Source organism: Tenrec ecaudatus, chromosome 5 (assembly GCF_050624435.1).
Source record: "Tenrec ecaudatus isolate mTenEca1 chromosome 5, mTenEca1.hap1, whole genome shotgun sequence".
In the NCBI taxonomy this organism is placed as follows: domain Eukaryota; kingdom Metazoa; phylum Chordata; class Mammalia; order Afrosoricida; family Tenrecidae; genus Tenrec; species Tenrec ecaudatus.
In genome coordinates this window covers 45,036,832-45,049,483 of record NC_134534.1, presented here as the reverse complement: position 1 = coordinate 45,049,483, position 12,652 = coordinate 45,036,832, and positions in this window count along the sequence as shown.

Here is a 12,652-nt window from a genome sequence, read left to right as displayed (position 1 = left end):
CCCACTTTGTTATGTATATGTTTACCTGTAATTAGGGGGGCTTGCACACACCTAGAAGTGTATATAAACCTTGGTTGGAAATAATATTCCATCTCTCTGCATGAACCTGGCTCCTGAAGTCATGGCTGCCCAGGTGAGTCCTTGCATGCCTTATCTTTTCTAATGTCTCTTTAATTTTACCCCTTGATTACACAACCCCTCTTGGACCCATTCTATTGTGGGGGCTGATACCCCACAAAAGAACATCTGGGTTGTTTCTGGTTTGGCTCTATAATAAATAAATGCACTAGAGGCATTGCTATACAGGCTTTGGTATGGAAATAAATGTTCACTTTTCTGGAATAAATATTCAGGAGTGCAAGCGATTGGTTGGAGAATAATTGCCCACACTCTCTGCCATGGAGTGAATCCGGACTCAGAGTAACCACTGCCCCTGTGGGTTTCTGAGACTGAAAGTCTTTACAGAACTGGAGAGCCTCATTCTTCTCCTGAGGAGTGACTGGTGGTTTCAAACTGCTGACTTTGTGGTTATCAGCCCAAAGCGTAGCCCAGGATGCCACCAGGGCTCCTCAGCTGCATGCTCAGGTTTTCAGAAACTACCAGGCTATTTTCCAGAGACATCGCTAGAATTGTACACTAATACAAGAAGTAAAAAAAAAAGATCCAATTTCTCAATGTCTTCAATGTGATGCTGGCATTTAGAACTGTTTTAGTCATTCTGATAGCTGTATACTGGTAAAATATCTAATAGCGACTTTCATTTCCTTTTTGGCTAATAATGTTAAACATCTTCCCATATGCTTAATTGCTTCTTCAGTGAAATGTTCTTTCATTCCCTTTGCCTATTTTTAAAATTTTGGTATATTTGGGGATTTTGTTTTTACTTTTGAGAGTTTGTATAGTCTGATTATTAGTCCTTTGTTGGAGAGAGGTTTGCAAATATCTTTTTTGTTGTTGTTGTTCGGGGGGGGTTGCATTTAACTTCTCTTTTTAAAATCATTTTATTGGGGGCTCATACAACTCTTATCACAATCCATACATGCATCCATTGTGTCAAGCACATTTGTATGTTTATTGCCACCATCATTCTCAAAACATTTGATTTCTACTTGAGCCCTTGGTATCAGCTCCTCATTTTATCCCCTCCCTCCCCTTCCTCCTTCCCTCATGAACCCTTTGTCATATTTTACACTATCTGACATCTCCCTTCACACACTTTTATGTTGTCCATCCTCCAGGGAGTGGGTTATATGTAGATCCTTATAATCCGTTCCCCCCTTCCCTCCACCTATTACCATTTGTCCTAAGGGTTTTTTCCCTCAGTTTTTTTTAAACATTTTATTAGGGGCTCGTACAACTCTTATCACAATCCATACATATACATACATCAATTGTATAAAGCACATCTGTACATTCTTTGCCCTAGTCATTTTCTTTTTCTTTTCTGTTTTTACATTTTATTAGGGGCTCACTTTTTAGCTCGTTCTTCTGTCCTCTTCCCAAGACCATTAGGAGAGTGAAGGTTGGAAATGTTGATGCTGTCCACGCCATCAAGTTTTCCATGTATAAAGTGTGCTTTCTAGGTTAAGGTCCAACAACTCTCTGCTTACTCCCAGGTGCTGAAATATTTCTCCTAGAAATTTCATAGTTTTATGCTTTAAATTTAAGTCCATTTGAGTTGATTTTTATTTTATTTCATATACCTTTTACATAAACTTTTATTTTATATAAATCTCTAGCTGTATTTATTGACAAGGCTAGTTTTCTCCACTGAATTGCCTGGGCCCCCCAGTCCAAAATCAATATAGCATAGTTGGGTTTGTCTGATTCTGAGCTCTCTCCTCTGTTCCATTAATCTATGTCTCCATCTCTCCATTAATACCACATAGTATTAATCAAAATAAAAGCAAAAGAAAATCAATGATGAGAAAATAATTAAAATTTGAAATAAAAACAAGATCAGGAAACCATCAAGCTATAACATTTTAGACCCTGCTAGTGACTTCCAATCATTAATAGCAACAACTAACTACTTGGATAAATAGATTGCTAACCTATCAATACTTGACATAACTATTTATAGACTGGAAACTAGGACACTTATTACCCAATACATCACGAAAACAAGAGTCCCCATAAACCCAAGTAAGAGCTCTGGTGGTATCGTGGGTGACTCACAGAGCTGCTAACCACGAAGGTAGCAATTCAAGCCCTCCAGCCACTTCTTAGGGCAGAGCAGAGGCCAGTTCCCATCTGTGCTATCAGGTCTTCGTGAAATTGGAATCGACTCCATGGCTGTGAGTTTTGAGTTGCAACCAACTTGACAGCCACTAACAAAAGCAACACAAATGTTCTGTGCACAGTTGTTACGAATTCGGCTTAGGATAGGAGACAAAACAGTAGCACTGATCTTGCCCAGAGGCCATTAACTGATGCATTTGTATTATGGTGTTGGCAAAGAATTTTGAAGATGCCATTGACAGCCAGAAGGATGAACTAATTTGTCTTGGATGAAGTACAACCAGAATACTCCTCAGCAGTGATGATGGGGAGACTTTCTCGAAAATACTTTAAGCCCATGATCAGGAGGGACCAGTCCCTGGAGAAGGCCAAGGTGCTTGGGAAAGTAGAAACGCATCAAAGAGGAGAAAGCCTTTCAAAGAGATGGATTAACCCAGTGGCTACAGCAATGAACTCAAACATAACAATGATTATTAGTGAGTTTCAGGACTTGGCAACATTTTATTGTTATACATAAGTTAGCTATGACTCAGAATTAAATCAATGACACCAAACAATAACTCATCTAATGCTGTAATATGTGAAAATGAGTTCCAGGAATTTCAGAAGGACAAAAGGACACCTTTATCTAAAGGTGAAGAAATTATTTTATCACATATTGTTCCACAGTAATTTTGATAGACTTTAGATAATTGAAATATTAATTTCTTATACACATAAGGGTTCCATTGCACAAATATATTAGTAAATTTCTACTAATTTTCATAAAAATCCTGTGTGGTAAACACATTCCCCTTTCACAGATGAGGAAATGATGATCTTTAAAGCGGTGCTCCTTGAACGGAAACTCAAGTCCTCTAAAAACACTCTTCTCTTTATAACGTTTGTATATAAATGCTTTTCAAATAATACAGCTTTATATGAATTATATGTATATTTATTCCTATCACAAAAGAAATATACTAATGATGTAAAAAGATACCTCAAAAAACTGATGTAGAAATTATGTCTTCATATAGATGCACGATTACAGAAGAAAAGTAATCTATAGATTGAATTTGGTTTTGTTGAATTATTAATATCCATATTCTTTTAGTCTCTAAGTAGGGCTATATACTTTATATAGCTATATACTATATACATATTAGGTTTTAATGTTGTTGGTTTATTATATTTGTAGCAATAAATGGCAATAAATATCTTCAAATTGTGGAATAAATTATGAGTCTAACACATTCAACAACTGAAAGAACTAAAGCAAATATTCAAGTCTTGAGTGCAATAGTAATTCAGTAAGCAAAATATTGGCTGCTACATGCAGCACAAAAAGAAAATGGTAAAAATACACAGTTCCTATACCAAAAAGAACTGAATGACATTCAACCATTTCAGGAAGTAGCATATGATTAAGAATCAATGACAGTGAAGGAAGAAGTCAAAGAGCCCTGGAAATATTAGCAAAAATAAGGGTCAAGGAATTGAGAGAACACCAATTGTAATGTCTCAACAAACTGGTGAAGCAGTGGATGCACTCAGACTATTCCAAGAAATTTATGAGACAGTTAGTTGGCCAACTGATTGCAAAAGATCGATATTTGTACCAATTCTAAAGAAAGGTGACAATGTTAGACAGGTAGTAATGGTCTAATGGTAAATTGAATAACTGTTCTAAGTACTTTATAGGCTTGGCCTTGTTGGTCTTGTTCTTGAAGTAGCTATTGTTATGATTTCATTATTGCTTTTGTACATTACACATTATTGTCTTATCGTGTATAACTATGCTGCAATATTTCATGAGACAAGACTAAAACATTCATTGCTCACCAGAAACTCAAGTTAACTGGCCATCCTGTATCTTCATTTGCCGACTTTGCCAACTCTCCTATCTGGGCACGTGCTGTGGAAGCGCAGACCTGATTTGTAACTCAAGGAGGAAGGAAAAGAGCCTATCTGTCATCCTTCTGAAAACCAGGACCACCGCTCAAGTGGACTTGACCAAATTCATTGGCTCAAGGGTTGTTGTTCTAAGTCTCTATTGAATTCATTCAAAAGACAGACAACGGTTTAACCACACGAATTATCTGTTTAAGTTCTTCAGGACCAGGCAATGCTTCCTTCTGTCGTACATATAGCATCGCTGTTAGTCAGAACCCGAGCAACAGTGACGATGTCTTCCCCCAGGTGTCCCAGCTGTCTAGTGTTCCGCAGGAACTCAAGCAGAACTTTACAAGTTACCAAAACAACTTGTCTGAAGGTAGGAATAGCTGTTCTTGGTTCAGAGTAGATTTGTCTATGAAACAAAACCAAAAATCAACACCTACAAAAAAACCAAACAAATTCAATGCTATTGAGTTGATTCCAACTCATTTGTCTGTTCTCACTCATTGTCCTCAAATCCATGGCAGCTCGTAGAAACCGTAGAGGAGAGAGCGGACCTGCCTCTGTCAGTGTCCGAGATGGCATCTCTCTCTACAGGAGGAGAAAGCTCAGCGTTCTCCCACAGGTGGACTGGTGGTTTCAAACAGCTTGTCTTTTTTATTATTATTAATCGTTTTATTAGGGGCTCATCCAACTCTTATCACAGTCCATACATTGTGTAAAGTACCTTTGTACATTCATTTTCCTCATCATTCTCAAAACATTTGCTCTCCACTTAAGCCCTTTGCATCAGGTCCTCATTTGTTCCCCTCCCTCCCTGCTCCCCCATCCCTCATGAACCTTTGATAATTTATAAATTATTATTTTTTCATATCTTTCCCTGTCCGATGTCTCCCTTCACCCGCTTTTCTGTTGTCCGTCCCCCAGGGAGGAGCTCACATGTAGATCGTTGTAATCGGCTCCCCCTTTCTAACCCCGCTCTACCCTCCCAGTATCACCACTCACACCACTGGTCCTGAAGGGATCATCCTCCCTGGATTCCCTGTGTTTTCAGTTCCTATCTGTACCAGTGTACATCCTCTGGTCTAGCCAGACTTGCAAGATAGAACTGGGATCATGATAGTTGGTGGGGTGGGGGGGAATCATTTAGGAACTAGAGGAAAGTTGTATGTTTCATCATTGCTACATTGCACCCTGACTGGCTTGTCTCCTCCCCAAGACCCTTCTGTAAGAGGATGTCCAGTGGCCTACAAATGGGCTTTGGGCATCCATTCTCCACTCCCCCCCTCATTCACTATGATAAGATTTTTTTTCAAACAGCTTATCTTGCAGTTAGCAGCCAGGCAATTCGTCTACAATCGTGGTTGAGTCAAAGTTCTCCTTGTAACCGAATTACTCAGATCATCATATTTCTGATGTGCTGTCTGATCTGCTTTTCTCCACATGTGAAACTTAGGAACAGAATCCCTGATGGTTGCACTCAGCCCCACCTATCCTGGCAGATTTGGGGGGAGTTCCAAATCTTCTAAAAATAAATGGATTGGGATAGTTTGTACCCAGAAGCTGGAGCTTCTCCTGGTGGAGAGTTGGACAATTTTGGTCTGTTGCCTCTTACGCTCCCGCGTAGCCGTCTTTCATTCTACCATTCAATGCCTTGCTTGGAACTCAGAAGGCAGTAACAAGTTCTGAAAATAGAAAAAGATGTCCTAGAGCAAATGTTCATTGCCTAAACACTTCAGAGGCCCAAAGGTACTAATAACTGGCTATCTACAACTTTTTAGGTTTTTCCAGAACTGTCTTCTCCCAAAGGAGTCCTGGCGGTGTTGTGGTTCCTCATTAGACTGCAGTCCGCAAAGTCAGCAGCCGGAAACCACCAGCCAGCTCTGCGACAGACAGACAGACGGGCTTCCGACTCTCGTTGCGGTGGCAGTCTGGGAAACTCACAGGGGCAATCCGAGCCTGTCCTATAAGTTCCCTAGGAGTTGCCATCAACTTCATGAGTGTTTGGGGGTGGTTTTTTGTTGTTTGGTCTTCCTCCAGAATAATCTTTCTTTCTTCCCACCCACCCTCACCTTTTAAAATGTATTTTCTGTTGTTAGGACCTTGGAGGTGAATTCCCACTCACAGTAACCCAATGTGGCAAAGCAGGACCGCACCACGGACTTCCTAGGCCACAATCTTCATGGGAGCAGGTCACCTACTTCATCTCTGGAACCGATCCTACAAATTAATGTTAGTTTTACAGAGGGCATATTTTCATTCCCCAAGTTCTCCATATTACCAATCCAAAGAGCTCCAGTTTCCGCTCAGTTATTTTGCTTCTCCTCTAGTAACGTGAAATCCATTTGGTGGGCCAGGATTAGGAGAAATACACGAACACATGGATCAGAGCTCCCGTGAGATTGGCCCACTTTACCCTGTCGGTGGTAAAACCTGTGTGTTTGAAACCCATTGTCATTCCTAGGGGTTATTGACTTTAGAAGGAAAAGTAAGAAATAAGTAGGCACACACAATTGCACATGAGAGTTGACAGTCTGAAGACATGCTCATCAAAGGAAGGAAGTAGTGTTGTACTTGCTTTTCAATCGTTTGTGATGAATGGCAGTAATTCTAAAAGTGCACATACTTTAAGTCTTTGCTATGTTCTTATACAATGTTACTGTTTCATAGTAACATGCTGCTGCTGTTGAAAGTGTAAAATAGGCAAAGGGATGCATTTTGAAAAAATCCAAGATTTTGCTTTGGAAAAAGAGTAACAGTATCTGTGTAGGGATAACTTTCTTTGCATTTCACGTTTCTGATTGCCAGCCATCTATTTGAATGTTTCCCTGAAGGAGTTCTTTGCAGCAGTGGAAATGTAAAGGCAACAAAAAATATGGGATCATCAGTGGCAATGCCTTGTGTCTGACAGTAGCTTCTGCCCTCAAGCTGTTAAAATATTCAAGATTCCAGGATTTTAACAGGAATATGAGAGCAGAGCATTAGGAATGTCATGGATTCTGAGTGTGAAATCTGTCTTTGACATACATGTGTTTTTTATCATACACTGAATAAATCCAGTCTTATTTCCCTCTACAAATTGACTATTCCTGACTTTTTTTCTATCCTATTCCTTTTAGAAGGGGAAAAATGATGTGGGACCATGTCGAACTCTAGGAAAAGATTTAGTCTTCAGTGTTCTGCAGCTGTTTACCTGGTTTGTAAATTATTTTGGATTCTTGCTTTTCAGAGCTAACACCTGCTTTGATGTTCTATATTTCTCATGAACATCTCCTTAGAAGGAATCGGGAAAGTTGCCCAAAATGAATAAAATAGTTGATTCCTCTGTTTCCTTTAAAAATCAAATAATTAAAAAAATCAAATAATTGGCACAGGAGAAAGTATTGTAAAAGGACATTATTATACTTTGTAGAATTTTTAAATTTGTTGTTATTATTTTTTTTTTTGAGATAAAGGAAGCAACATACAATCCACAAATATCAAAATGGAGCATGCCATGGGGCACAGGAGAATGCACAGAGGTGAGATGGATACAAAGGTGAAACTGGCATAGAGCTGCTTTGGAGACTGGATTTTACCTGCCCATAGTCAGTGGATAATTGGAAGTCAAATCCTCTGCCCTGATGATGAGCTCTTTTAGACCCGAATGTATGTTTGAATGTGTCTGTGTGTTGTTTCTGTGTTCAACCTCGATATGAAATTGATTGTTGTGGTTCTCTATCTCCAGATTAGATTTCTAGAAGGAAACTTAAAATCCATTGCTTTTGAGTCTATTCTGCCTCCTAGCTACCATAGAAGTCAGAAACCAAACTCTGCGGGAGCGTCCACGCCAACTTCTAGAGGGCATTTGGGACAGAGCAGAGCTGTCCCCTGAGAGTTTTCCAGACTGTAACTCTTGAGGGGTCAGAGACTGCCTTCCTTCTTCCAAGGAGCTACTGGTGCTTTCTATCTGCCGACTTTGCAGTTCCTAGTCCAACTCAGAACTGTCATGTAAACCAAAAAACTCAAATGCACTCTTATCGAGTCAATTTTGATCTATGACACCCTTCTAGGGCAAGATAGAAATGCCCTGATGGGTTTTGAAACTGTAACTCTTTACAGGAGTAGAAAGTTCATGTCTCTCCTACAGAGCTGCTGGTGATTTCAAACTGCTGACCTGGCGGTTAGCAGCCCAGCAGGTAACTGCTAGGCCCCAAGGGCACCAACCACTAAATAGGACAAAGTGAAACTGCTCTACAGGGTTTCTGAGGCTACACACATTTACAAAATCAGACTGCTGCATCTTTCTCTGGCAGAGTGGTTAGTGTGGCTGAATCATCAATATTTGGGTTAGCAGTCAAATACTTGACCCACTGCACTACCATGGATTCTTCTGAAGCCCCAAGTCTGCACCACTGGTTTACCCAGTTTGTGAAATGTTTAATGAACTGACAACAAATGAAAAGTGCGTTCACTTTGACTTACTAAGAGTGACCAATAGCCATATCCATAAACTTTTCAGTCATCCCACGATAGACGAACTTACTTTTTAAACAAGGTTTATTGGCATATAATTCACAGATCATACAATTTAATAGTTCAATTATGTCAAGAAGAGTTAGTTTCACAATCAATTTTAGGACATTTTCTTCATTCTTGTATTTATCATTACCAGCTCAACATGTCCTCCCCACCGCCCTTTTCCAGAACCCCAGGGACCCATTCATCCAGTTGCTGTCTCTCTAGATTCACCCATCCTGAATTTCAAATACAAGGGAAAATTAAAATAGCAACAACAAAAACTAACAATAGAAAAGTGAAACAGAGTTTAAAAAAAAACCCTCAATCAACGGTTTTTGTATATTTGCCTATCCTCTGCGTCATACACTGGAAAACACACAAAAACCAAACACAAAAGAGTAATTATATGTAAAAAGAAAGACGGGACCATCAACCATATTAAAATAGACTAGAGAAAAAAAGCTCTGTGGAGAAAAAGTGGTAAATATTAAAAACTAAAGCAGATTGTAAAATGGGTCAAAAGGTGGAAAATAATGGGGTAGGACATTTTGACTTAATTACATCTGCCATAATCGAATTTACAATAGACTCTCTGATAGCAGGGTAAGTCACGTCCCTTGACTCTGACCAGAGAGGATGTATAAGACAGGCACTGTTTTATCCCCCTCTCTCCAAGCACGCTTGTAGTGATATAGGTAGTCAGTGGTGAGTTCTAGCATTTCGACACCTTGTGCTGCCACAAGAAGTTAGGAAAATAATAAATAAATTGCAGATTATTGAAATGTTTATACATATATCCTTTCTATGAACTCAATGACATAGTATGTCAATTACAAATAGTTTCCCAAAGCCTAAAATATTTTAGCTTAATTAGTGCCTTAGACAACCAACCTAGATAATCAATACTGTTTAATGGGTTGATTTCGGTGAGTTTTGGGTATCCTATAGCAATTGCTATCTAATAAATTGTATAAATAAATAAGTTACTAGTACATTCATGTGGAAAGCTCCACAGAAGTCTTTGTTCCTCCTAAGGTGAATCAGCTCTTTGGGTGCAGAAAGTACCCTGGAATAATCAGTGTTCCATGTCCCTACTGCAGGTGTTTTAGATCGATCAATCTAAAAAATCCATCTTTTTCTTTAATCATTGGTGAGCTGATCACTGAGTTTAATAAATAAAATGCATTATTTACTGTGGATTTAGGGATACTTGCAGGATAAATGTTGGCCTGCTAAGCAGAAAAAAGATGAAACTGGCGTCTTCAGTAAAGTCTCTCCAAAATCCAACATAGGAGCACTCTTGAGTTGGAATTGACTCGATGGCAGTATTTTTTCTCTCTCTTAAAATCAGTTTAACTGAATTGTGAGGACTGCGCATTTCCAAATATTTAGATGCCTTGTGATGATCTCATCAATAAGTAAAGAGGGAACTTGGCTTTCAACAGAAGATGCTCTGTTAGTGGAAGATATTTACGAGAGCACCTTACATGATGAGTGTGCTGGGGTTGTTTTTCAAGTTGATTGGGAAGGACACCTCTTTTAAGAAGAGATATATGGCCATATATAAGAAACGTCACGGTCATGTGCCAAATGTTAATATTCAGCACTTAGTATCCCTGGCTTTCATCCAGTCTTAGCATCTCGGGATCTGTTAAGTTGTTCCTTCTTCTCAGAGGCAATTGGCACTTGAAAGAAAATCTGACATCCTTTGGGCAAATAGCAACTGCAAACCAGAAAGCAGAGAAAGAAACATGAAGAACTATTACATAGCTATGAGTAGCACCTCTGTTATTTGTTCACAAATATCTAAATGAAACACAAACTTGTAGGGAATGTGTGGCAGTGACTGGTGTTGTAACACTAATTCCACCTTCTCCGAGTTCTAGAATGCCAGCTGGCTGGAAGAGACCCCTCAGTCCTATTAGATCGGAATGAAGAACCGTCCTTCATGAAACCTGCCCTTCCTCTATTCAAGGAGCAGGTACATGACTCAAATCTGTCCCAGAAATATAAATCATGAGTGGATAAACATATTTGTATCTGACTCATTCCTGCAACAATACCTGGAGACAATATACATATAATTTATAGAGAGTTGCTTCTGAGGCCCCTTGGAGGACCTGGCTTCTACCCTTTCCCTAGCTGGTTTCCAACTCACCTTTCATCCAGAGACATTCCGTAACCTTGCCACAATTTCCCTTTCTTCTTAAACTCACCAAGCTCTTTCTCATTGTTTACATTCAAACTCCAACGGACATAGTTCCCTATTGTCGTTAATTTGAAATAAAGATTATAACTATTTTGTATTAACACAATTAATCAGTGACCCAGGAAGTAGCTGAAGATTATATCCACATTCATAAAATGAGAAGCATCATCCTTTCCAAATATCACACTTTGACCCCAATTTAATTGACCAAGCTTTGATCCAGCTCAATAAATAGCAGGAGTATTTGTGTGTATTGGCTATTGTTTTATTTTCATATGAGATTACAGGCCGCTTTTAAATAATAGCTTACATGTTTATGTTGTGCCTTATAAAACGAGTTTTCAGTTCTGCGTCTTACAGTCGCCACAGTGAATCTTCGTACGATGCTATCTTCAGGAGGTGGGAGTTGCACGGGCAGAGACCACCTTTCTCAAGGACCCACAGTATCTTTTTGGTTTCACTCATATTTGTTGTTGTTGTTTCACTTTGAGTTTTAGCTCCTCCCCCCTCTAGGGTAAACTATTTCAAATTTTAGAAGCAGAGTCAGGGGAGATGCGTGAGAAATGGTGCTTTTCCCCCTCCTAAATTCATCCACAAGGAGCCCTAGTGATGCAGTGTGTTAAGCACTGGCTTCAACCCCAACAGTCCCTCTAGAGGCTTGCTGCTGCCATAAAGATTTTACAGTCTCAGAAATCCTATGGAACAATTTGACTCCGACCTAAGAGTCAGTCACCTTGAGTCAGATCAAGTAGAAAGCCGCAGATTGGCTTGGGTTGCTTATATTCATCCAGAACTTATCTGTGAGTTTACAAATACTCCCTAGGTGGTTGAGACTTCAGATTCTGAACATCAAAATTCCAGAACCATGAAGTACCCTAGAAATAAACATTAGTTAGCATTTCAAAGTACTGCCACATGACTATTATGACAGCTCAAACTCGCTAGATAGAAATGTGTCTTCAGTTCAATCGGATTAACCATATTTTTAATAAAACTTTTGCAGGAACTTGGGGTTTTGAAAAGTGAGACTGTCTCTACTAGATTCTCTATTCAGTCTCAACCTTTAGTCTAAGGTTGGTATCTTCAAGACAAAAAAAAATATTGCGGGAGGGAAGGGGACTTCTTCATAGAGGTGGGTAAGACTTTATGATGGTCGTCCTCCTAGCCATAGCCTTCAAGAACTGTTCTTTACGTCCTGTGACGCTCATCTTGGCTATGACGCGATTCCCAATATTAGGGCATTATCTTCTAGTTCATGATCTGATGGAAGGGGAGTTTCCTTGGGGATCAGGCTTTCATCCCAAGTATATGAAGCTTCTTTGGATTTTGGAGGCATTATATACCTCATGCGGAAGGAGAATTTGCCAGATATGCAATTGTTTAGCTAGATGTTTACGGACTTTGAAGGAACATCATTGGAACACTGAAGGCAATGTATTCCTCATTTGGGAATGCTATGGCCTTTTATCAAAGTACTCTAAAAACGACCAGTTTTGAATTGAGCCCAGAAGTAGTGGAGACTCCACAGCAGGATCGGACTACTGCACACGTTGCTCCGCCACTTTGGCCATCTGATGGGGCTGGTCCGATGGTGCCGGAAGGAGCGCTGGCAGATAGGAAAGCTGTTTGGCGTCTTTGGAAGGCCCCTCCTGATGAATCACAGAGCATACCTTCAGGGGTTTAGAGCAAAGCTCTGCCGTCCTCTGCTGATAACCATTCTTTGGGGAAACAGCCTTTGGTTTGCTGCTGGGTTTTAGTAGAGTCTGAACACTTAAACTCGGGCCATCAAATCACCACACAGTCTGAGCTGCCCCTGATGGAACT